This window comes from Mustela erminea, chromosome X (assembly GCF_009829155.1).
Source record: "Mustela erminea isolate mMusErm1 chromosome X, mMusErm1.Pri, whole genome shotgun sequence".
Taxonomy (NCBI): domain Eukaryota; kingdom Metazoa; phylum Chordata; class Mammalia; order Carnivora; family Mustelidae; genus Mustela; species Mustela erminea.
Window position 1 is genome coordinate 35,923,134 of NC_045635.1, and position 23,348 is coordinate 35,946,481.

Below are 23,348 nucleotides of genomic sequence, written 5' to 3' on the forward strand. Positions count from 1 at the left end.
CCATCCCAGGGGCAAGGGGAAGGATATTCCTAGAATGACAATAGACTTCTCCAAAGAATCCTCTTCACAAATCCTCCTTCCCTCTCCCTCTCTTGACACCTTTATAATCGAAATTGTTGAGGGCATTTGAGAGTCTTAGAGTTTCTTGTAAAGTCTGTCCCTGTGCACCTATCCATGCTAATTTTGGAGCACAGTATCTCTTCTGTTGGTATAAAACAACATCAGGATGATCCCCTTTTAATATCTTGTTATGTAAGTAAATAAAAAATCCATCCACAATAATGACTTACCACAGTCACATAGTGCTTGGTGTTTACAAAGAGAATTCAGATCTATTTCCTTAATCTGGTGCGGTGACCTGCCCTGCCTGAAGTCACACTGGTATTATATGAGGACGCTGGAACCCCAGGCCATGTGCTCTGATTCCAGATTTATTCTGCAGTAGTTCAGAATTACCAAATATAGCTGACACTGCTGGTTACCTACCCAAACCCATTTCTTCCTGTGACCATGTGCTCAGGGAAAGTATTCCCTCCCACTCCCAGACAGTAAGGGTGACTTCATTCCTTTTGTCGTGTGATGGGCTTAGGCATGGACATTTTATCCAAATTTAGCCAGAGAAATCTGAGGGTATGTCTGCTGGGGGGAATTCAGAAAGGTTTTGCTCACTGTTGGAAAGGAACACAAGACAGGAAACATTCCCCTCCCCCAATCATCTTTTTTTGTTCCCCCTCGCATTGTTATTTTATGAGGATGTGATACCTGAAGCTGCTGCAGCCATCTTATGATCATTAGCAACAAACATGAAGATAAAATCTAGCATCCCATAAAGAGGATGTATATATAGATACAGATACAGTTATAGAGATAGAGATAGAGATCGCGCGCGCGCACACACACAAATACTATTCGGCCATCAAAAAGAATGAAATCTTGCTGTTTGCAAGAACTAGAGAGTGGTAGGCTAAGCAGAATAAGTCAGTCAGAGAAAAACAAATACCCTATGATTTCACTCATATGTGGAATTTAAGAAACAAAACAAATGAGCAAAGGAAAAAGAGAGAAAAGCCAGCAAACAGACTCTTAACTACAGAGAACAAACTGATGGTTAGGAGAGGTGGGCGGGAATGGGTGAAATAGGCCGTGGAGATTAAGGAGGGCACTTGCTGTGATGAGTACCGGGTGATGTATGGAAGTGTTAAATCTTTATATTGTACACCTGAAACTAATATAATGCTGTATGTTAACTGGAATTAAAATGAAGACTTTTTAAAAAAAAAACCCAGCATCCTAAACACAGTGAAACAGTAAGAAAAAACAAAACAAAATACCAAATCCTTGATAATGTTCTGCCACTAAATTAGACAACTCTGGAACCACCTATCCCCAGGCATGCTATATGAATTAATAAATGCTATTATTTAATTTATTTTTTAAAGATTTTATTTATTTGACAGAGAGAGACAAGCAGCGGGAGAAGGAGAGGGAAAAACGGGCTCTCCGCTGAGCAGGGAGCCCCTCATGGGCTCAGTCCCAGGACCCTGGGATCATGACTCAAGCTAAAGGCAGATGCTTAACCAAGCCACCCAGGTGCCCCAATAAATGCCATTATTTTAAAGCCAGGGCTTTTCTTTTAATTAACATATAATGTATTATTTGTTTCAGGGATACAGGTCTGTGATTCATCAGTCTTACACAATTCACAGCACTCAACATAGCATATACCCTCCCCAATGTCCATCACCCAGCCACCCTTTTACCCCTCCCCCCAGCATCCCTCAGTTTGTTTCCTGAGATTAGGAGTCTTTTATGGTTTGTCTTCCTCTAAGCCTTTGTCTTGTTTCATTTTTTTCCCTCCCTGCCCCCCATGACCCCCCACCCTGATTCTCAAATTCCTCATATCAGTGAGATCATATGATAATTGTCTTTCTCTGACTTATTTTGCTTAGCATAATGCCCTCTAGTTCCATCCACATCATTGCAAATGACAAAATTTCATTTTTTGATGGCTGCATAATATCCCATTGTATATATATACCACATCTTCTTTATCCATTCATCTGTTGATGGACATCTAGGCTCTTTCCACAGTTTGGCTATTGTGGACATTGCTGCTATAAACTTTCAGGTGCACGTGCCCCTTTGGATCACTACATTTGTATCTTTAGGTAAATACCCATAGTGTGATTACTGAGTCGTAGGGTAGCTCTATTTTCAACTTTTTGAGGAACCTCTGTGCTGTTTTCCAGAGTGACTGCACCAGCTTGCATTCCCACCAACAGTGTAGGAGGGTTCTCCTTTCTCCGCATCCTTGCCAATACCTGTTGTTTCCTGACTGGTTAATTTTAGCCACTCTGACTGGCATGAGGTGGTATCTCACTGTGGTTTTGATTTATATTTCCCTGATGCCGAGTGATGTGGAATACTTTTTCATGTGTCTGTTGGCCATTTAAATGTCTTCTTTGCAGAAATGTCTGTTGTGTCTTCCGACCATTTCTTGATTGGATTATTTGGTTTTTGGGTGTTGAGCTTGATAAGTTCTTTATAGATTTTGGATACTAGCCCTTTATCTGATGCGTCATTTGCAAATATTAAAGCCAGCTTTAACTAAGTGTTCTCTCCTTGCGATCAAAAGCATTCTAACCAAAACCAGTAACATTTTAGTACCATATTGTTCTTTATGATATTATTAATACTCATTTATTAGATGATGTGCAAAACAGATACCAGTCATAGGGGAAAGAACACAGGGTTCTAGCACAAGAAGAGACAAATGGGGTACTAGAAATAGAGTAAATAGGTGGCTAAAAAAGGATGAACGAATGGAGGGAATTTGTTTCGCCAGATTGGAGATAGAGCTAAAAGAAAGCCATAAGTAGACTACAGCAAAGCTAAGCTACACGCATACATTTCCCCTCATACCAAGTTGACTGTACTGTTTATGGATTAGACTTCCCCTACAGGAGAAGTTACACTCTCTTGATGTGCAGCCTCAAAGTAGAAAAAAAAAAAACAAACCAAAAAACAAACAACAAAAAAAACCTGAGTATTAAAGAAGAAGCAAGAATGTTTCTTATGTTTAGCATTACTGGCATTATCTATTTGGTTCTTTCCATTTTTGTCTCTAATGAGCTAGATAACTGGAGATAGTTTCTTAAGAGGTTGATACTGGATGATCACAATGTATCAGACATTGTGCTAGGGGCTCTGTAAGTATAGTCTGTTTTAATCTTTATAGCAACTTCATGGCAACTGTGGCAGATACTGTCAGTTGCCTGTGTAGTATCCATTTTGTCCTTCTTCCTTGCCCCTCTTAGGATGCTTGTGCCAGAAAGCAGCTCCCCTCCCTCCCCCTGGGCAGAGGAGGGGCAACTCAGCTTGGCAGTAGCCTTCTACAAAGAATTCTTTTCACATATCCTGCTTCCTCACTTGGCTCTGGTTTTGTTCAGGGGGACAATGTTCCCAGGAGAAAACATCACCTCCCCAGACTTCTTTGGGGAAGCCTGTGACAAAGTCTTAGACAGTGAGAAGTAGGCAAAATTGCCACTTGGGTTGTTCAGGAAACTTTTTTTTTTTTTAACACTTCAAAGGAGCATGAAAATACATATGTATCTTGTATTTGCTTCCCTGTAACGTTCATAGAGAGGGTATGCACTACAGAGATCTGGGTTTCTGAGAAAAAATTTGGACTGCTTGGAACTCCATTACCCGGTTTTCATGGGCATACATGTATGCAGACACATATGTAAATTTTGCAAGAGATTATGACATAACTTTTAAATCTGGCAATAAATAGATAAGATCAGGGGCACCTGGGTCGCTCAGTGGGTTAAAGCCTCAGCCTTGGGCTCAGGTCATGATCCCAGGACCCTGGGATCGAGCCCCGCATTGGGCTCTCTGCTCAGCAGGGAGCCTGCTTCCTCCTCTCTCTCTCTGTCTGCCTCTCTGCCTGCTTGAGATCTCTGTCTGTCAAATAAATAAATTTTAAAAAATCTTAAAAAAAAATAGATAAGATCAGATTGTCCCCACCGTGACTTAATATTGGTGAATACAGTGCCTTTGCTCTGTATTTGCAGCACAGAGCTAAGGCACATGGGGCCTAGTATACTTTGTGAAATAGTTACACACATTTCATATTATAATGTGGAAACCTCACAGTAAATAACCTGAGAGCAAGAACATTTTGGAAATAGTGTCAGGGGGCTGGTATGCCATTTTAGGTATCTGTAAATGTGAACTTATTTAATTAAGCACAACATTGTCTCTTTTTTTCATGTATTTTCCCGTAGATTTGGGGTTTTTTTTAAGGTTTTTTTTTTAAGATTTTAAGTATTCTCTACACCGACAGTGGGGCTCAAACTCATGACCCCAAGATCAAGAGTCACATGCTCTATAATCTGAGCCAATCAGGTGCCCCTTAAATTTGATTTTTAAGTAATCTCTACACCCAACATGGGGCTTGAACTCACAGCCCCAAGATCAAGAGTCACATGTTCTACCGATGGAGCCAGCCAGGCTCCCCTAGTTCTTCTTATTTTATCATAAATGGATTTTAATAATGATTTAAATGTATGAGGGCCTGATTTCACTTTTTTTTTAAGATTTTATTTATTTGACAGGCAGAGATCACAAGTAGGCAGGGAGGCAGGCAGAGAGAGAGCGAGAGGAAGGGAAGCAAGCTCTCTGCTAAGCAGAGAGCCTGATTCGGGGCTCAATCCCAAGACCCTGGGATCATGACCTTATCCGAAGGCAGAGGCTCTAACCCCCTGAGCTACCCAGGCGCCCCCTGGTTTCACTTTTTTTTTTTTAAAGATTTTATTCATCCAAAGACAACTATCATATGATCTCCCTGATATGAGGAAGTGGAGATGCAATGTGAGGGGGTTGGGGGGGGTCGGAAAAGAAAAAATGAAAGAAGATGGGATTGGGAGGGAGACAAACCATAAAAGACTCAATATCAAAATTGCTGGGGGGAGAGGGGACGGGAGAGGGTGGTGGGGATATGGACATTGGGGAGGGTATGTGCTATGATGAGTGCTGTGAAGTGTGTAAACCTGGCAATTCACAGACCTGTACCCCTGGGGATAAAAATACATTATGTGTTTATTAAAAAAAATAATAAACTTTTTTAAAAAATACTTTATTCATCCATTTGACACAGAGAGAGAGATCACAGGCAGAGAGGCAGACAGAGAGAGGGGGAAGCAGGCTCCCCGCTAAGCAGAGAGCCCGATGTGGGGCTCGATCCCAGGACCCTGAGATTATGACCTGAGTAGAAGGCAGAGGCTTAACCCATTGAGCCACCCAGGCACCCCTGGTTTCACTTTTTAAAAAATTTTATTTATTTTTAAAAATTGACATATAGGGGCACCTGGGTGGTTCAGTGGGTTAAGGTCTCTCCCTTCAGCTCAGGTCATGATCTCAGGGTCCTGGGATCGAGCCCCACATCAGGCTCTCTACTCAGCGGGGAGCCTGCTTCCTCCTCTCTCTCTCTGCCTGCCTCTCCGCCTACTTGTGATATCTCTCTCTGTCAAATAAATACATAAAATCTTTAAAAAATTGACATATAACATTATATTCATTTGGGGTACACAAGGAACACTCTTTAAAGAGGAGGCCAACTCAGCTCACTCATCTCTTTGGCTTTTTGCCTTTTGTTCATTGCCATTCTTCCTGGAATATAGATGTGATAATCAGAGGTAAAGCAGCCATGTAAGAAACATAAAGGCAAAAGCCAAGCATGATTGTGCCCAAAGCTAGGAGGAGCCTTGTTGGCCATGGCACTATGGAGACATTATATTAACCCTGGACTGCCTTCCTCTAAACTTCTTCATTATGGAAGAAAAATATACTCCTATTTAGTTAAACCTTTGTGGTTAAGTTTCTATTCTATGCAGTTGAATACATGCTAACTGATATAGTTGTACACCGAAGTTTGCCTTTTCAAAATTTGTGAAATTTATCATGTACAGAGTAGTTGAAATTCATAGATAGGATTTGAATGTGAGCAAATCTACCTCCTCCTGGATCCTGCTCCACTCTCCTCCCCCGCAGTGCAGACTACCATCCTAACTTGGGGAATATTTTTTCTCAGTTTGTTGTCATCCCTTTAAAAATTAGTCTCTTGTTCTTATTTTTAAAAAAATAATGAATTTCCTTTCCCAAATTCCATTATGACCATAAACAAGATGTCCAAAAAGCAAAACCCTGCAGGGACAAAGAAATTGGGAGAGAAAACAACAAAATCTCAGAAGCAAGAAAGCAGATGGACAAGTCATTACTGATCCAGCAGACCAGAAGAAGCTGACCCCTAAGTTTCTCAAGAGGGTTAGGGAGACCAAGAAGCAAAATAATTTCTGGTGTGAAACTCCAGAATGGCTCAGGATTTGGAGGCGACCCATACCTCTGAAAGTGGGGTATAAGTGGGGCTGGAAAACAAGAGGTTTCATTGAAAGTTGGTGTAACCATCAGGATCTGATCAGGAGACAAAAAAACCCCACTAATTATTTGAACAGATAGAATTTAATATAAAGAGTTGTTAATGAGGCATAAAGTTGAACTCTAAGATATCACGGAGGCAGGCAGTAACTCTAGGAAGCAGCTACCACTCCCAGGCAGCTGGGAGTCCAGGTGAGGGGATGGGGGATTATCAGAACCTATAAGCTTGAAGGAGGAGCCCATGAGGCAGGGGCCCAGATCCCTGAGGAGCGATTGCTGCTCAGCCGGTACTGGTGTCCCTGGTGTGGGAGCTGGGGACTGGGGGGCCACGATGAGACTGGTTCTGTGAGTGTCAGAAAAACGGCAAACTTACATAAACTGTTACTGCAGGAAGGAACCTTTGCTGGAGCAAAGAAGCATTGCTGGGGAACTGCTCACAGCACTAGGAAGACAATTGGACGTAGCTTGATCCTTCTTTCCCCAGCCTTCTGGGTTCCCTCTACTGATTGAAGTGGGCAGAGTCTAAGAAGGAATAGCGGCACAATCCTTGTGGTTTGAAGAGTCTCAACACCAGTGTTGCCAAGCTGAGCACGGAAAGGTTGGATTTAGTCTGAGAGACAATGACATAGTAACTGGCAGTGCTGGTAGTAGAAGCAAGTTTAAACCCAGATCTCCATCCTCAGCAAGGCAATTGCTTCCCCCCACTCTAGCTGCATATTGAGGGGTATTCTCTGGAGGGTAGAGGGCCTCTGGTCTGGGGGACATTAAGCATTGCTGAGGATGGGATCCTGTATTGAAAATAGGGATTAAGCAAAGGCTTCCTGAACACGTGGCCCTCAGCCCTCTTCTCCCAAATGACCTTCACTGAAAGTTAGATGTATGTTTTCCAGACAGGGGTTGGAAGCTTCTCTGAGTATTTGACAGCCCAAGAAAAAAGAGCTAAATATCTTGGTATCAGTATAAGGGTCTAGCTAGATCACAGTGAAATGTATAATCTTCCAACTAGGCTTATAGGTTATAGGTTATATTCTTAAATGTGAGTAAGATAGCCTGGGACTTCCAGACCTCTCAGGAAACTCTTTAAGGTACAAGACAGAGGCCAAAGATTGAGGGGAGAAAAGAACCTGGAGAAATAAAGACTATGCTCAGAGATATCATCTTTGATATTTAATATTTTCTGGAAAAATAAGATACTGCAACCAAATAAAAAGAAAGTCACCAAAAGGAAACATTTAGAGAATAGGAAAGAATCCTTGGGAAATTAAAAATAAGGTAGCAGAAATGAAAAGCTCAACAGGAGAACTAGAAGCTAAAGTTGAGGAAATCTAGTATGTGGAGCAGAATGATGAAGAGATGGAAAATAGGAGCTAAAAGATAATAAAAGCACTGCATCTCAATAAGGTCAACATATGAATGAATTTCAGAGTAAGAACACATGGAAAATGGAAGGGCAGAAATCATCAAAGAAGTAATTCAAGAAAGTTTCTCTGACTTGAAGGGATCAGTTTCCAGACCAAAAAGGCTCACTGTGTGTCCAGAACAAAGGCTGAGCAAAAAACCACATCTATACCAAGGCACATAGCCATGAAATTTTGGGAACAGGGGACAAAAAAAAGATCCTATAAGCTGCAGGAAAAAAAATGGTTACACCAGGCAATCTTCCTTGGAGACCTCTGGCAGGAATCATACCCAACTAAAGTAAATAGATATCATTTATTAAACACCAAAGACTTTACACATGTAATCTCTCTAATTTTATAAACATTCAGCAAATCACATAACCCTATCCCCATTTTATAGATTGGAAAATGGGAGCTCTAGGAGGTGTGTGACTTGGATAAGTGTACACAGCTATTAAAAGTTAATAACTCTTCAGCTCAGGTCTCGATCCCAGGGTTGTGAGATCAAGCCCCGCATTGGCTCCATGCTGGACATAGAGCCTGCTTAAGAGTCTCTCCCTCTCCCTCTGGCCCTCCCACTGTGCATGCTCTCTCTCACAAATAAATAAATCTTTAAAATAAGTAAATGTGCTCGGCTGTGAGTACTAGTTACATAATTTGCCTTCCAGATTCATCCACCCTTCACCTGCCCTGTGCCTAGGAGGCATACTTCTTTGGACTCCACTAACAGGCTCCTGTGCCCTCTGGCTTCCAGGTGAGTTCTTCCCTTGGGAAGCTTCAGCAGGAGATCAAAGGGAGGAAGGAGATTGAGTTGAAGGTATGTGGTTCTCTCTCTGTCTGCCTATCATGGTCATCTCAGGCTGGCCTCATGCCCTGACAACAGTGTGGCTGCTGTCAGGTGGGTCTCACTATACATTTTTAGGTCTCCAGATTCTTTGGCGTCGATGAGTGGTAATGGAGCCCTCCCCCACCGCCCCAATTCTAGCAGCGCTATCTCCAGTGGTTTTCCTGGACCCTGCCCATGCTTTTTACAGATGGTCCCTTATTAAATTCTTCTCAAATTACCCCATTTGAGTGTGCCTCTATTTCTTGCTGGGACCCTGGCCCATACATACAACCATGATAATATGAACAATTGATGTTGACTTAATCAAAAATTCATGATATATTGGGAGGTGAGGAGAGGAAATATGTGAATATTTGAGAAGGGTGCATTGAAAGGGAGCTAGGTCCTCATTTTCCATAAGAAGAAAATTGATGATACGTAAAGGCATAAGAAAATATGAAATAGGAATGTATTTGTGTTATTTAGAAATATGGAAGTAAATCCCCGAAGAAATAGCAAAAGGGAGTCAAGGAAATGAAGATCTTCCCAACTTGTTCTGAGGAATAGATTCTAAAACTGTGCTTTTTAGACCATAGTTTGAGACTCATTTGAATCTCGATCAATTTAGGGCATATCAGTCCATTCTTTTATTAATTAGAACAGAGTAGAAATTATTAACATTTTTCACAAGTAGTGAGAGTAAACATGATTTTGTTACATGGTTCAGTTTTATATTTCTGTTTGTGATATAAAATGTAATGTGGATTGAGCTCAAAAAAGCTTTAGAGTCACTATTATGAAAGATCAAATGGTGGCTGAAGACAGGGCAAAGAAGTAAATATCTTGACCAAATGGAGTTAAAGGGTCATGTTACTCTCTGTAGATGCAGTTACATTGCACGTGGCTGACAGGAATTCACTGCATTTGTGTGAGGCCCTGCCAGGTTAATAGTCCCCCATGCAGCTCGTATTATATTCACCCTGTGCCCTATAATGTTCTTGGCTCACTAGCTAATAAAGAAATAAATCCACAGCCTCTCTGGTGGGATGATATATTGCTTTATCATGGAAGCCACTCCCTACAAAGAAATAGAATTGCTCAGGATGGAGCGGGGTTGGGGGGTAGAACACCGCAATAGGACCAGCAAGGTGAATAAAAATTACTTCCAATACAGGAGGAAATGGCATTTACACCCAGACCTCTTTGCAACCAACACTTACACTACAAACCAGGTGATTTAGGGCTTAAGCTAACCCAATTCCTAAAATGTAAAACCAAAACCACCTTCTCATAGGAATAAGCATTTAACTTTCCTTTTGTTAGAGAGGTAGAAAATGAGATCCAGCCAGGTGAAATAAATTGCAACAGTGTACAATTTTCAAATCTGCACGAAGATACCATTGCAGCCTACATAGTTGAAGTACTATATAATTATGGAATTCCAACTCTATTTATTCTGTAAATGATGGAGTGACATGATTCTCCGTTGTGAGAGGAAGGTGAGGGACTGGCGACCCACAGGTGACCCCGAAAGCCCAGTGATTCGTGTGAATCCATCTGTTTGAACTCTTCAGAATCTTAAGCACAAATGACAAGCACAAAACTGTTGTTCATGAGAATAAGCCCTGGTAAATGCTCTAAGTATATTTTTTATTTTAACAACTCATTGTGAATGGCTCGTCCGTTAAAAGTTGGCCCCCTTACATAACAGCTTTTTAAGCCAACGGTAGAGTCAGCTCTCTGTGGCAGTGTGAGGGTGAAAGGGAGTCTGAGGGGTTGCCCCCAGCTCTGGTCTCAGGAAAACATCACCTCTCCTGGAGAATACAAAAGCAGCTGGAAACTTGGGCTCACCAGCGCCATCACTTCGTCCTTCTTCAGTGGGAGCTGGTGAATGGGGAGCAGTGGAGACAAGGCTGCTTCTCCACCTCGCTTATGGCCTGTAGCAGGTCTGTGTGTTCGCCTCTGAGCCAGGTACCACGAAGAGCCAAAAGGAGGAAGAAATGGGGTTCCACTCTTGAGGAGCTTTCAGTCTCGTTAGGTACCCATGAGACAACTCGAGCATGACATCAGGTAGCATCTAAGAAGAGCAGGAATGGTGTGTACTGAGAAATCAGTTTGGCTGAAGAGGTCCGTGTCCCTGAGGCCCTCCTATAACATGGTGGGAGAAGTCCTGCCACCTTAGAGGGGGCTGTGCAGTAGGCTGAGGCTCTCATTTTCCACAATGTGGATGGGCCACACCAAGTGAAAGGAAGGGCTGAAACGCCCTTTTGTGCTCGTCGCAACCCACTAACCTTAAGAGCTAATCTGCTCAGGATCTCAAAACCCAAATGCCTGTCCTCCTGGAGCCACCATTTATCCCCCAATAACGCTGCAGAAGGTTGAGTTGTAAGAAGTGGGTATTGAGAAAACCAGGTCCCACAGTCTCACAGGCCTGGCATCTGCCTGAAGCAACCACACAGCGAGATGGTTAAGACACAACCACGCGGTGGACGCCTCAGGCAGGCTCTTGGTCGCCAACAACATCAGTCCTGACTGGTTAAACAAAAAGGAATGTATCGAGGGATAGTAACAGGGGCTCACAGAATCTCTGGGGTGGTGAGAGAATCAGGTTCGTACGCCTGAACCGGGCTGTCAGACAGTTCCCACTGCTGGGCGTGAGCCCTGGGCATGAGCCCATGACCGATGCCAGGCACGGGGTGCTCCCAACTAGGATCTCTGCCTCTGCTACCCTGAAGGCCGGAAGTCTCTTCTCCAGGCTTTGCCACCCTCACTAGAATGGATTCTGTTCCCTCCCTCTGCTATCACTCTCTCCCAAAGCAGACTCTCCCAGGAGCCCCATTACAGACTCACACTGGAGCTGCAAGTGTGTCTGGGAAAGCAAGTTTTTGCCTTCTGCCTTAGGAGACAAAATTTGCAAAATCATCCTGACATAGGGAGGTTATGCAGAGGCGCCAGGCAGCCAAAAGGCATGGGAAAAATGTTCATTTGTTCCATGAGCCTAAGGCAGAACATACACAGGGTTCCAGTTCCACATTGTTGACCTCTCTACACACGGCCTCCATGACATTTGAAATAAGGCATTTCTCATTCAATAGAGCACAGTGACTCTTTTCTTGATCTTCCAAGGTCATGGGTTGGTTGTGCAGGTTGGGTAGCCCAAGGCAGCAGCAACAGCAGCAGGCAGGAGCCAAAAAGGAACACGTGGCTTACAAAGTGCCTCTTGACATACCCAATACCAGTGATGTTCTATGCTGATGTCAGTCACTGAGGAAAATGCTGGATCGCAGTTCAGATGCTCATTTGCCTGGTAAAACCACACCCTAAAACAGGACTTCAGTGTCTTCTTCAAAGCTGGAACAGAAGGTCTCAGTGAGAACTATTGGTTGTATTGGTTTCTTGTGGCACCACAAGCCGGGGCACCTGCGTGGCTCATTCGGTTGAGTGTCCAACTCTTGATTTCAGCTCAGGTCACGATCTCGGGGTTGTGAGACTGAGTCCTATGTTAGGCTCCATGCTCAGCACAGAGTCTGCTTGTCCCTCTCCTTCTACTCCTCTCCCCTCTCCATCAGTCACTCACTCTCTCTCTCTCTCTTAAATAAATAAAATCTTAAGAAAAATGGCCACAAATTTGATGGCTTAAAATAAGATACACTTATTCTCTCACAGTTTTAGAGACCAGAATTCTGAAGTCGGTATCACTAGGCCAAAATCAAGATTGTGGGCAGGGCCATGCCCCCTCCAGAGGTCCCAGGGGAAAACCCATTCCTTGTCTCTTCCAGCATCTGTGGCTTCTAGCATTCCTTCCTTGGCCACATCACTATAATTTCTGCCTCTGTCTTCACATTATCTTTTGTGTGTGTATAATCTCTCTCTGCCCTCCCTTTTATAGGGATAAATATGATTGCATTTAGGGCCCACCTGGATAATTTAGGATAATTTCTTCATCTCAAGATCCTTAACTTAATCACATCTGTAAAGACCCTTTTTCAAAATAAGGTAACATTCACAAGTTCCAGAGATTAGGACCTGGTATCTTTGGGGAACATTGTTCAGCTTATTCCAGAAGTAGTTCAGGGCTGTAGGAGAAGATGGGACTAGAAGAATCAGGCAAGACTGGGGTCAATGAATTATTGTGTGCACTGTTGGTAGGGATGTAAATTAGTGCAGCCACTGTGGAAAACTGTATAGAGGGTCTTCAAAAAATTAAAAATAGAGCTACCCTATGATCCAAAAATTCCACTTCTGGGCATTTTCCAAAGAACATGAAAACAATAATTTGAAAAGATACATGCTTATATGTTTTTTGCAGCATGCCAAGATATGGAAGCAACCTAAGTGTCCATTAGTAGATGAATGGATTAGAAGATGTGGCACATGCACACGTGCGCACGCGCACACACACATACACACACGCACGTATTACTCAGCCATGATAAAGGATGAGATCTTACCATTTGCAACAACATGGGTGGACCTAGAGGGTCCATAATATGCTAACAAAGTAAGTCAGAGAAAGACAAATACCATATGATTTCACTTATACAGGAACCTAAAAAACAAAACAAACAAGCACACACCAAAAAAACCAGAAGCAAACTCAAATACAGAGAACAAACTGGTGGTTGTCAGAGGGGAAGGAGATAGGGGTTTGGTAGAATAGGTGCAGGGGACTAAAAGAACAAACTTCTCTTTATAAAATAAGTCATGGACATGAAAAGTACAGCATAGGGAATATAATCAATAATATTGTATCAACTTTGTATGGTAACAGGTGATAAGTAGACTTACTGTAATGTATATAATTGTTAAACTGCCATGTTGTACACCTGAAACTAATATAATATTGTATGCCAACTATACTTCAGTTAAAATTTTTTTAAAAGAAGCTGAAAAATTATTATGTAGTCAAATCCTTCCCCAAATCCCCTCAGCCAACCTCTAGCATCCTCAGAATTTGGCCAAACTAAATGACCCCTGCCTCTAGACTTCGTTCTTAGTGTGATTAATCCCTTTGACATGAAGTTGGCTTCAAAGGCAGCATAAGTAAGACCATTTGGAAAGTAAAACAAAGGTTGTTAAGAACATCCCTTGAGGGCGCCTGGGTGGCTCAGTGGGTTAAGCCGCTGCCTTCGGCTCAGGTCATGATCTCAGGGTCCTGGGATCGAGTCCCGCATCGGGTTCTCTGCTCCGCGGGGAGCCTGCTTCCTCCTCTCTCTCTCTCTGCCTGCCTCTCTGCCTACTTGTGATCTCTCTGTGTCAAATGAATAAATAAAATCTTTAATGAAAAAAAAAAAAAAGAACATCCCTTGACAAGTATAGACACAAACCTAGGTTTGATCTCACATATTTGTTTAGTAATGACTTTGAGCAGCTGATTTGTGCTGGCTCAGCTATGACTGACAACAAGCTAGCAGCAAGGGCCTGTGTAGGCTGCTGGGGTGGAATCCCACTCGCCCACTCCCAGTGGTTTGACCTTGGGCAAGTTCTTCAGCAATCTGTGCCTATTTTCAGGTCTCTAAATTCAGGATATTAATAATACTTCCCTCATGAAGTTGTTATAAGGCTAAAATGAGGTAGCATGTATGAAGAATATCTGGCACACGGTAATCCTCGATCAAAAGTTAGCCTTTTGTTGTTGCTTTTGTAATTGTGGCTATTATTATAGTTTCCATGCTATTGAACCTAAATATTTTTATGAAAATATGGTATCTATAAGCCAAATCATATAAAAGGGGCCTTTATGGGGCACCTGGGTGGCTCAGTAGGTTGAGCATCTGACTCTTGATTTTGGCTCAGATCATGATCTCAGGGTCATGAGATCAACCCCTGCATCTGGCTCCACACTCAGCAGGGTGTCAGCTTGAAATTCTCTCTCTCCCTCTTCCTCTGCCCCTCCCCACTATACTCACTCGCTCTCTCTCTCTCAAAAATAGATAAATCTCTAGGTCATAAAAAATAATAAATAAATAAAAATAAATAGTGCCTTTAAAACCATATGAAATGAGTTTACCAGGGACTATCTACTAAAGTAGAAATTTAAAAAGTGTGTTGAACTGAATGAAAGGAAAATAATAGCCCAAAGTTATAGTATCACATGGGCCTCAAATAAATTAAGTGATGTTGTTGTTTGTATGTCATAAGAATGATTCAAACACAATGGCAAGAACTTTTCTCCACAAGAAAGGCTTTTATAGACCTCAGTATGTAGGATCTATCTTCTGGGCTAGAAATAGCTTCTTTCATAATTTTTTAAGCATATGTATTTTCATGCAGGATAGTAGGAGCAACTTTATTAGCAACATTTATCAGTTAAATAGTAAGTTATCCCAAATATCTTGGACTGTACATTTTTTTAAAGTAGGCTCCACACCCAGCATGGAACCCAATGCGGGGCTTGAAATCACAAACCTGAGATCAGGACCTGAGGTTAGATCAAGAGTCAAACACTTTACTGACTGAGCCACACAGGCATCCCAGGGCTGCACATTTTACCCTAATCAACTGGAGTCCATAAGCAAATATTTAACTTATGTTTCTGTTTATATATTCTCAAGAGTATTTACTTGTTTAATAGAGCCCACAATGTGGCTGGTAATTGAAAATGTTAACGGAACCAATTTCCTTTGTACAAAATGGAAGACTTACGAAATTTTATCATAACTGTGAGTCACAAAACCCCTTTTATTTTTTTTTAAACATTTTGAGTCAGCTACTCTTTTTTTTAATTAAAATATTTTATTTATTTATTTGACAGATAGAGATCACAAGTAGGCAGAGAGGCAGGCAGAGAGAGAGGAGGGGGAAAGCAGGCTCCCTGCTGAGCAGAGAGCCCCATGTGGGGCTCGATCTCAGGACCCTGAGATCATGACCTGAGCTGAAGGCAGAGGCCTTAACCCACTGAGCCACCCAGGCGCCCCCACAAAACCCCTTTTAAACATATTAATGGCCACTGATGGAAATAATCAGGGACTACAAGCAAATTTTCAATTAGTCATTTCATTTATTTCCCCCCATTTTTTTAAAATCTATTTTTTATTTATTTTCAGCATAACTATTCATTATTTTTGTACCACACTCAGTGCTCCATGCAATCCGTGCCCTCTATAATACCCACCACCTGGTACCCCAACCTCCCAACCCCCCACCACTTCAGACCCCTCAGATTGTTTTTCAGAGTCCATAGTCTCTCATGGTTCACCTCCCCTTCCAATTTCCCCCAACTCCCTTCTCCTCTCTAACTCCCCATGTCCTCCATGCTATTTGTTATGCTCCACAAGTAAGTGAAACCATACAATAATTGACTCTCTCTGCTTGAGAGTCACTCAGCATAATCTATTCCAGTCCCGTCCATGTTGCTACAAAGGTTGGGTATTCATCCTTTCTGATGGAGGCATAATACTCCATAGTGTATATGGACCACATCTTCCTTATCCATTCGTCCGTTGAAAGACATCTTGGTTCTTTCCACAGTTTGGCGACTGTGGCCATTGCTGCTATAAACATTCCCCCCCTCCAATTCTTATCCTATTATAGGGTCACAGTTTTTAAAATTAAGTACTAGATCTTTTATTTAACATTATTTTTGATTTGTGGCATTTTCTGACACATTTAAAAAATTGCAACATAACAAAGGCTTCATTAAACTTTGATTAGCATAATCAACACAAAACATAGAACATACTCCTAAGATTTTTACTCTCCAGTGTTTAGAAAAGCAACTTAGTAAGTTGAGAGACCGTGTCTGAAGAGACCATTTTAATATATTTTTGTCTATATTATGGTCTCTTAAAACGTGATTTATAAAATCTTATTTTCTAGTGAGCTCAGATTTGTGAATAGAAGGAGTTAGGATCCCTCTAAACTCAGGTAAAAGAGGGGCGCCTGGGTGGCTCAGTGGGTTAAGGCCTCTGCCTTTGGCTCGGGTCATGGTCCCAGGGTCCTGGAACCAAGCTCCACATGGGGCTTTCTGCTCCGTGGGGAGCCTGCTTCCTCCTCTCTCTCTGCCTTGCCTCTCTGTCTACTTGTGATCTCTCTCTGTCAAATAAATAAATAAAATCTTTTTTAAAAAATCAGGTAAAAGATGTATCTACTTTAAGTACAGAGGATTTAGAAAAGCAAAATTGGACTCTTCTCAAGCTAATAATTTGGGGTAGGCATTTGGAGGGTTCCCCCCCGCTTTTTGAATAAAAGAGGAAAAAAGGCTTTGATGCCTGGTAAGGGTAAGAAATCTCTGAGTGGTGTTTATGTTCCTAGAAGAGCTCTGCCTCTTCAAAAATTTAACCTGAGTTTAAATACACATTCTTGTCAAGCCTGGAGAATTGGTGATTAACAACCATTACATATTAGTGATTGTTTTCAGTTACATTTACATGTTTATATTCTTCTAAACATCAGTTCTCAGATATTCTATGTTTTTCCTTTATATCTTAGTTTGGATTCCTCCAGAAGCTGCCTGTGAGTCAAGGGTTTAAGAGCGAGTAGTTTATTTGGGAGGTAAAGGAAAACATGGGTAGGGGAGTAGAGAAGTTAGTCCATGAAGGGAAGTCATAAAAGGCTGGATTATCCAGCAAGAGACAACTGTGGACCACTGGGGCCTAGTCCCACTGTGGAACTCTGGGAAAAGGTATAGAGCATGACCCTTAGAGTCTTCTCACATTGGGAGCGAGGGAGCTGGGGTATTTATACACAAACAAGCCATAGTCTTTTGTTGAGGGTTGCTCATGGGACTGTCAAAATCCTTGGCACTACCAGGCCATCATACTGTGGGCCAAATACTTGGCAGCTACAGGCAGTTGGAGCACACTGAAATGGTAGTGCCTGAAGGCATAAGGATTGAGTACCAAGAGTATCTGGTACAGGTTACCACAGAGGATTTCTGAGGTAAATGAATTGTTGCATATAAAGAATTTAGAATAATGCCTGCCACAGAGTAAGGATTCAGTGTTAGTTCAGTTGTTTTGATAACATTTACTTCTTTTCTTTTTCTTTTAATATGTCATGAACCATTCTTTCTTGATGCCCAAGGGCTTCTGTTTCTCTGCCTGCACTTTATTTTTTATTTTTGGCTTAAACAACAGAAATTTATTTTCTCATAGTTTTCAGAGGCTGGAAGTTTGAGATCAAGGTGTTGGCAGAGTCCTTCTGAGGACCGAGATGGAAGCATGTCTTCCTGGCCTCTCTCTTTGACTTGTACATGGCCATTTGTCCTATGTCTCTTCATGTCATCTTCCTTCTGTACATATCTATATCTAAACTTCCTTTATTTTTTATAAAGTCACCAGTCGTATTGGATTTGAGCCCACCCTAATGAACTCATTTTAATGTAATTACTTCTTTAAAGACTATTTCCAAATAAAGTTACATTGTGAGATACTAAGGGTTAGGACTTCAACATAGGAATTTGGGGGAGGACACAATTCAGTGTATTACACTACTGGATCAAGTCGTTCATATACAAACAATCACTCTTAAAAAGCAGTTGTAAATCCATGTTTAAAGGAAGAAGAACAATTTTTTTTATTACCCGGTTATCTGTTTAGAGTCCCCTGATCACAAGAGGGGTGACCAGTGCATAAGAAATGGGGCTCCTTACAGAGTCACTGGCCTCTTTACAACCCTTGAAATGATCCCTTTACCTTGGGCTAGATGAAGTTTTCAGGCAGGGCTTCTAGCCCTACCCACATCCAAAGGAAAGCCCCAAGGATGAATACAGCTCCATTTGGGTGGTCCAATGATGGGTTACATTTGCTATTTTTATTTCTTCCTCAAATATTTTCTTGAATATCAGGTACTGGAAGTGCCCTGGCAAGGTCAATGGGAGCAAAACAGGGTCCCTTCTGTCATAACAGAGATTATAGCCAAGGAAACAAGCAATGTGCCAGTCATGGCAACAGTGATGCAGCCTGGTCCAGGGTCACTTGCTATCCCAGACCTGGTGTAGAGCCCAGTCAGCAGTACACGTGTCCTCTTCCTCTGCCCATCAGTGATGTTCCTATGACTTGAACAACAGAGCATGCTGCTGAGACTGTCTACTCTTCCCAGATGCCTTTGGACCTCTTAGCCTGTGAGCCCATCTGCAGTCTTTGCTGCTGGAACCACTTTGCCCAGGTGCGGATGCAGAGAGCCAGAAGTGCCTGGGGCTTTCCTCCTGCCTCCTCCACCAACTCCCCCACAGACCTAGCCAGTTAGATGGATGATGGTTGGAGTTATAGTAGTCCCAAGGAGGGACCAACTCAGAGCAGTATTTACAGTTGATCTTCATTATTTACAGATCCCATATTTGCAAACTTTCCTATGCACTGAAATTTATTTGTAACCCCAAAATGCATGTGTGTGGTGCTTTTACAGTCATTGGTGGACATGCACAGAATGAGGCAATACCCTGCCTCTTGTTTCAGCTCTCATGGTATAAACAAGTATCCTCTTGGAAGTCTATTTAGTACCACGTTTTCCTCACTTTTGTGCTTTTCTTGTTGATTTCACCATTTAAAATGACCCCTAAACATAGTGCTGCTGCGCTGTCTACTGTTCCCAAGCACAAGAAGACTGTGATATGCTTTATGGAGAAAATACATGTGTTAGAGAAGATTTGTTCAGGCATGAACTATGGTGCTTTGAGTTCAATGTTACTGAGCCGATGGCATACATTAAATAAGGTTTTTAAACACATAAAAACAAGGTTGTGCATTGATCAATTGCCAGAATGTGACCAGAGACTCACAGGAACCTAAACCTTGTATTTCCCCTAGGAGCAAGGATTCAGCAATATTCGCTCAGTGTTTGTGGTGACTTTATACAGAGAATGAGAACCCACTGTGCATTCCAGACTCTCTGGTGTGTTTAGGCTAAGGCTGGCTTCTCCCCATTATCTCTTTAGTATCCCCACTCCTTTACCAGTTTCTCTTGAGAGCACTTGCTTAATAAATTCTTGTATGAGAATCAACATCTCAGGGTCTGCTTCTGGTAACCAGTCCTGAAACAGAAGGGCATCACTCTTCTCTCTTTGTTCCTGGTGCCATTCCTTATCCCCTGGGACAACTGGTTTCCATTTCTCCCCAGAGACCAGCTCCGTGTAGCGCAAGGTATTAGGAGGGCAGCAGGTCAGTCCACAAAATAAGGGTTTGTTACATGTCCATCTAGTCTAAAGTGTCATTGAAAGCCACTGTTTCCTTATTGATTTTCTGTCTGGATGACCTATCCACTGGTGTAGGTGGGGTGTTAAAGTCCTCTACTACTGTTGTATTACTGTCAATTTTTCCCTTTGGTTCTTTTAATATTTGCTTTATATGCTTAGATGCTCCTTTGTTGGGTGCATAGATACTTAACATTGTTATATCCTCCTGTTGGATGATCCCTTTGTCATTATGTAATACCCTTCTTTGTCTCTTAATTGCTGTCTTTGTTTTAAAATCTGTTTTGTCTGATGCAAATATTGTTACCTGAGCTTTTTCTTGCTTCCATTTGCCTGAAATATCTTTTTCTGTTCCTTCACTTTCAGTCTGTATGTGTTTTTAGGTGTAAAACATGTCTCTTGTATCTCTGCCTATACTTTAAATGCTGGTGTTCCCCTCTCTTTTTACTCCACATCCTTTTCCTGGGCCATCTTTTAGTGTGTCACTCCGTGGTCACTTTTCTCCCTAATGCACATATCCAAATCAGGCCACTCCTCTAGGTCCTAGACTCCTCTACCCAACTGCCTACCTGAGAGCTCTTCCACAATCACACAGATCCTCAGGCCCCTTCTGCCTAATCCGAACTCCATTCCCTGCTGATACAGATCCCTACCACCTCTGTTGGGGCTTTACCTCCAGAGGCTACCCATTCTTCATCTTGGGCCAGGGCCCTTGAGTCTAAGCTCTATCATGGTCCTCATCCAGCCATGCCCATGAGGTGCTTAGTCCCACTCCCTCCCCCAGTGTGGTAGGAGGGACTTGTTCTAGGGTCAGGCCTCACAAGATCAGGATGGCAGAGATTGGGTTCTGGAGTGAGGAGGATCTGGAAGGCCAGGCACATTAGAGGGACGCTCTTTCCTTGAAATTTCTACATGCAAGGTAGGTAAGTAGGGGGTACTGAGCCCACTAACTCTCCTGCCACCCTGGATGCTCGAATGATCCCTTTCGTTGCAGTCATGTGAAAAGAAGATGGTCCCAAGTAATCCAGCCCCCTTAGAGGGACAATGGAAGGCCCACAGCTCAGTTGTCACAGGAAAGACTGTGAACAAGGCCTTTCTTGTTTTGCCTGGCCTGAAAAATAAAAACCTCTTTAGCCATCAAAACAAACAAACAAACCAAAAAAAACAAATAAACAACAACAAAATCTTTTCCCAGAGCAGTGGGGCCTAGTAGCACTATACAGTACTGAAGGAAGATTAGTTGAGGAATTCTTCCAAAAATAGGAAACAAAACAAAACAAAACAAAACTCCTCTAGGGGATTTTCTGACCCTCTCTAGAGCTTGAAGGGACAACTTTTGATGCAAAAGAAAAGGAAAAAAGATATATTCTCCTCTGGCTGGGCACTCTGGATGGTATCTTTATCAGGGGCCAGATGATTCTCAAGTAGCCTCACCCAGACTAATGTTCAAGATGTTGCTCTTCTGTGCAACTTGCTATCTTACAATAGGAAACACTGGCCCCAGGATAAGGGTCAGATGCTCAGGGTAGCATCCAAAGCCCTCCAACATCCAGCCCCTGCTCACTTCTTTGGCCTCTTTTCTTGACACTCTTTGCCTGAAAACAGGCACCCCTGCAGCACAACAACCCCTCCCTCTGTTCTGCTTCTTTCTCCTGCCAACTCTTACACAGTGGTTTTCTCCATTTTAGCTCCATGTTGGGTTAGATACCACTTTTCCGGACCCTTCTAATGCCTTATACATAGGCCTATCATTGCCCTTATCTCAACCACGTCATAATTATTTATTTGGGTCTGTCTCTTTTAATAGATTGTGTGAACCTTGAGACTAGGGACCAGAGACGATTAACCTATGCACCTCCAGGATGGCTGGCCTAGAATACAGAAAGGAGGAAACAAGAGAGGGTGGGAGGAAGAAAGAGAAGGACCATCATAGTTTCAGGCTCCAGAGAAGCAGGCACAAAGATGGGATAAAACATACAAGAAATTTATTAAAGAAAACACCTGCGAGGAATTCTCCTCAAGACTGCAACATCAACTCTTACTTGAATTTCTAGCTTGGCAGGAGATTGCAGACATTTTGATCGTACCAGTTCTTGCAAATTCTAGAGCTGTCCAAGGAGGTCATGGTTTGTTGACATTTGTATTTCCAGTCTTGTTCTGTCCTTGACACACAGTGGGTGCTTACTACATTTTTTGCCAGTAAACTAGAAATTAAGACCCCTAACCCAATATTGTGTTGCCATCGATGATATAGCAACATCATCAACATAGCTTGTGAGGATTTTTTTTTCTCTCCTTTGTTTTGGTTTATTTGCAAAGGTGCCCCCAAGCACCTGGTAACCAGTTAAACAAAGCATAGGACATCTACAAAAAGTCTTTCCTTCCCCACTCTAATCCCACACCCCGAGGTCACCAGTGTTAAATTTGGTTTATATTCTTCCACACCATTCCTTATGCTCACACAAAACTACACAAATGCATAGGTATTAGGGTTCTTGAGAGAAATAGAACCAATAAGATATATCTATATCTATATCTATATCTTATATATATATATATTTATATATATATAAATACATTTATATCAGATACATATAGACACACAGAGGTTGTTTATTTTAAGAAATTGGCTCACCCAATTGCAGGAGCTGGCAAATTTGCAATCTCCTGCCAGGCTAGAAATTCAAGTAAGAGTTGATGTTGCAGTCTTGAGCCCAAATTCCACAGGGAGGCCAGGCAGTCTGGAAACTCAGGCAGGGTTTCTGTGTTGCAGTTTTGAGGAGAATTCCTCCTCCTTCAGAGGAGGTCAGTCTTTTCCCTTAAGGCCTTCAACTGATTTGAGGCCCACCCACATTATGGAGGATAATCTACTTTACTCAGTGTCTACTGATTTAAATATTAATCACATCTAAAAAATATCTTCACAGTAAGATCTAGATGAGTTTGACTGAAAGGGGCGCCATAGCCCAGCCAAATTGACCCATAAAATTAATCATCATAGCATATAAACAGATTATAGGGACTTTTTAGTTTGCTTTTCAGCCAAGTGGAATCAAACCATATGCTCTTCTGTGCAACTTGCTATCTTACAATAGTATACCATGTTATTATTAAGAAGATAATATATTTATCTCATTGAGTTAATCCTTGTAGATCTTATTATTATATTGTTTTTAAGATTCTATCTATTGATTTTAGAGATAGAGTGAGTGGGGTAAGGAGCAGAGGGAGAGGGACAAGCAGACTCCATGCTGAGCACAGACCAGGAAGTGGGGCTCAGTCCCATGACCCTGAGATCATGACCTGAGCCAAAATCAAGAATTGGACGCTTAACTGACTGAGCTATCCAGGTGCCCTGATCTTATTGTTTTAAAAATTTGCATAACACTCAACCATTTGTCCTTGGAGGGGATTGTTTCTAATTATGACCAATGCAAAAAACATCTTTATACATCTGTACTTACATATTGGTACATTTATTTCTGGAGGCTATAGTCCTACAAACCAGGTAGCTATGTCAAAGAGTATGCATGTCTTTGATTTTAATAGATCC

General features: G+C 42.1%; 1 protein-coding gene across 1 annotated transcript in view; it reads left to right on the top strand.

Annotated features, from left to right (window-relative positions):
- The window catches only part of MED14OS (MED14 opposite strand), a 354,140-nt gene that overhangs the window by 99,177 nt on the left and 231,615 nt on the right, over window positions 1-23,348 (top strand). Inside the window, exon 4 of the mRNA XM_032329519.1 lies at window positions 8,507-8,592. The gene's annotated coding sequence lies outside the window, so the exon portion shown is untranslated. The remainder of the gene's footprint in view (window positions 1-8,506; window positions 8,593-23,348) is intronic.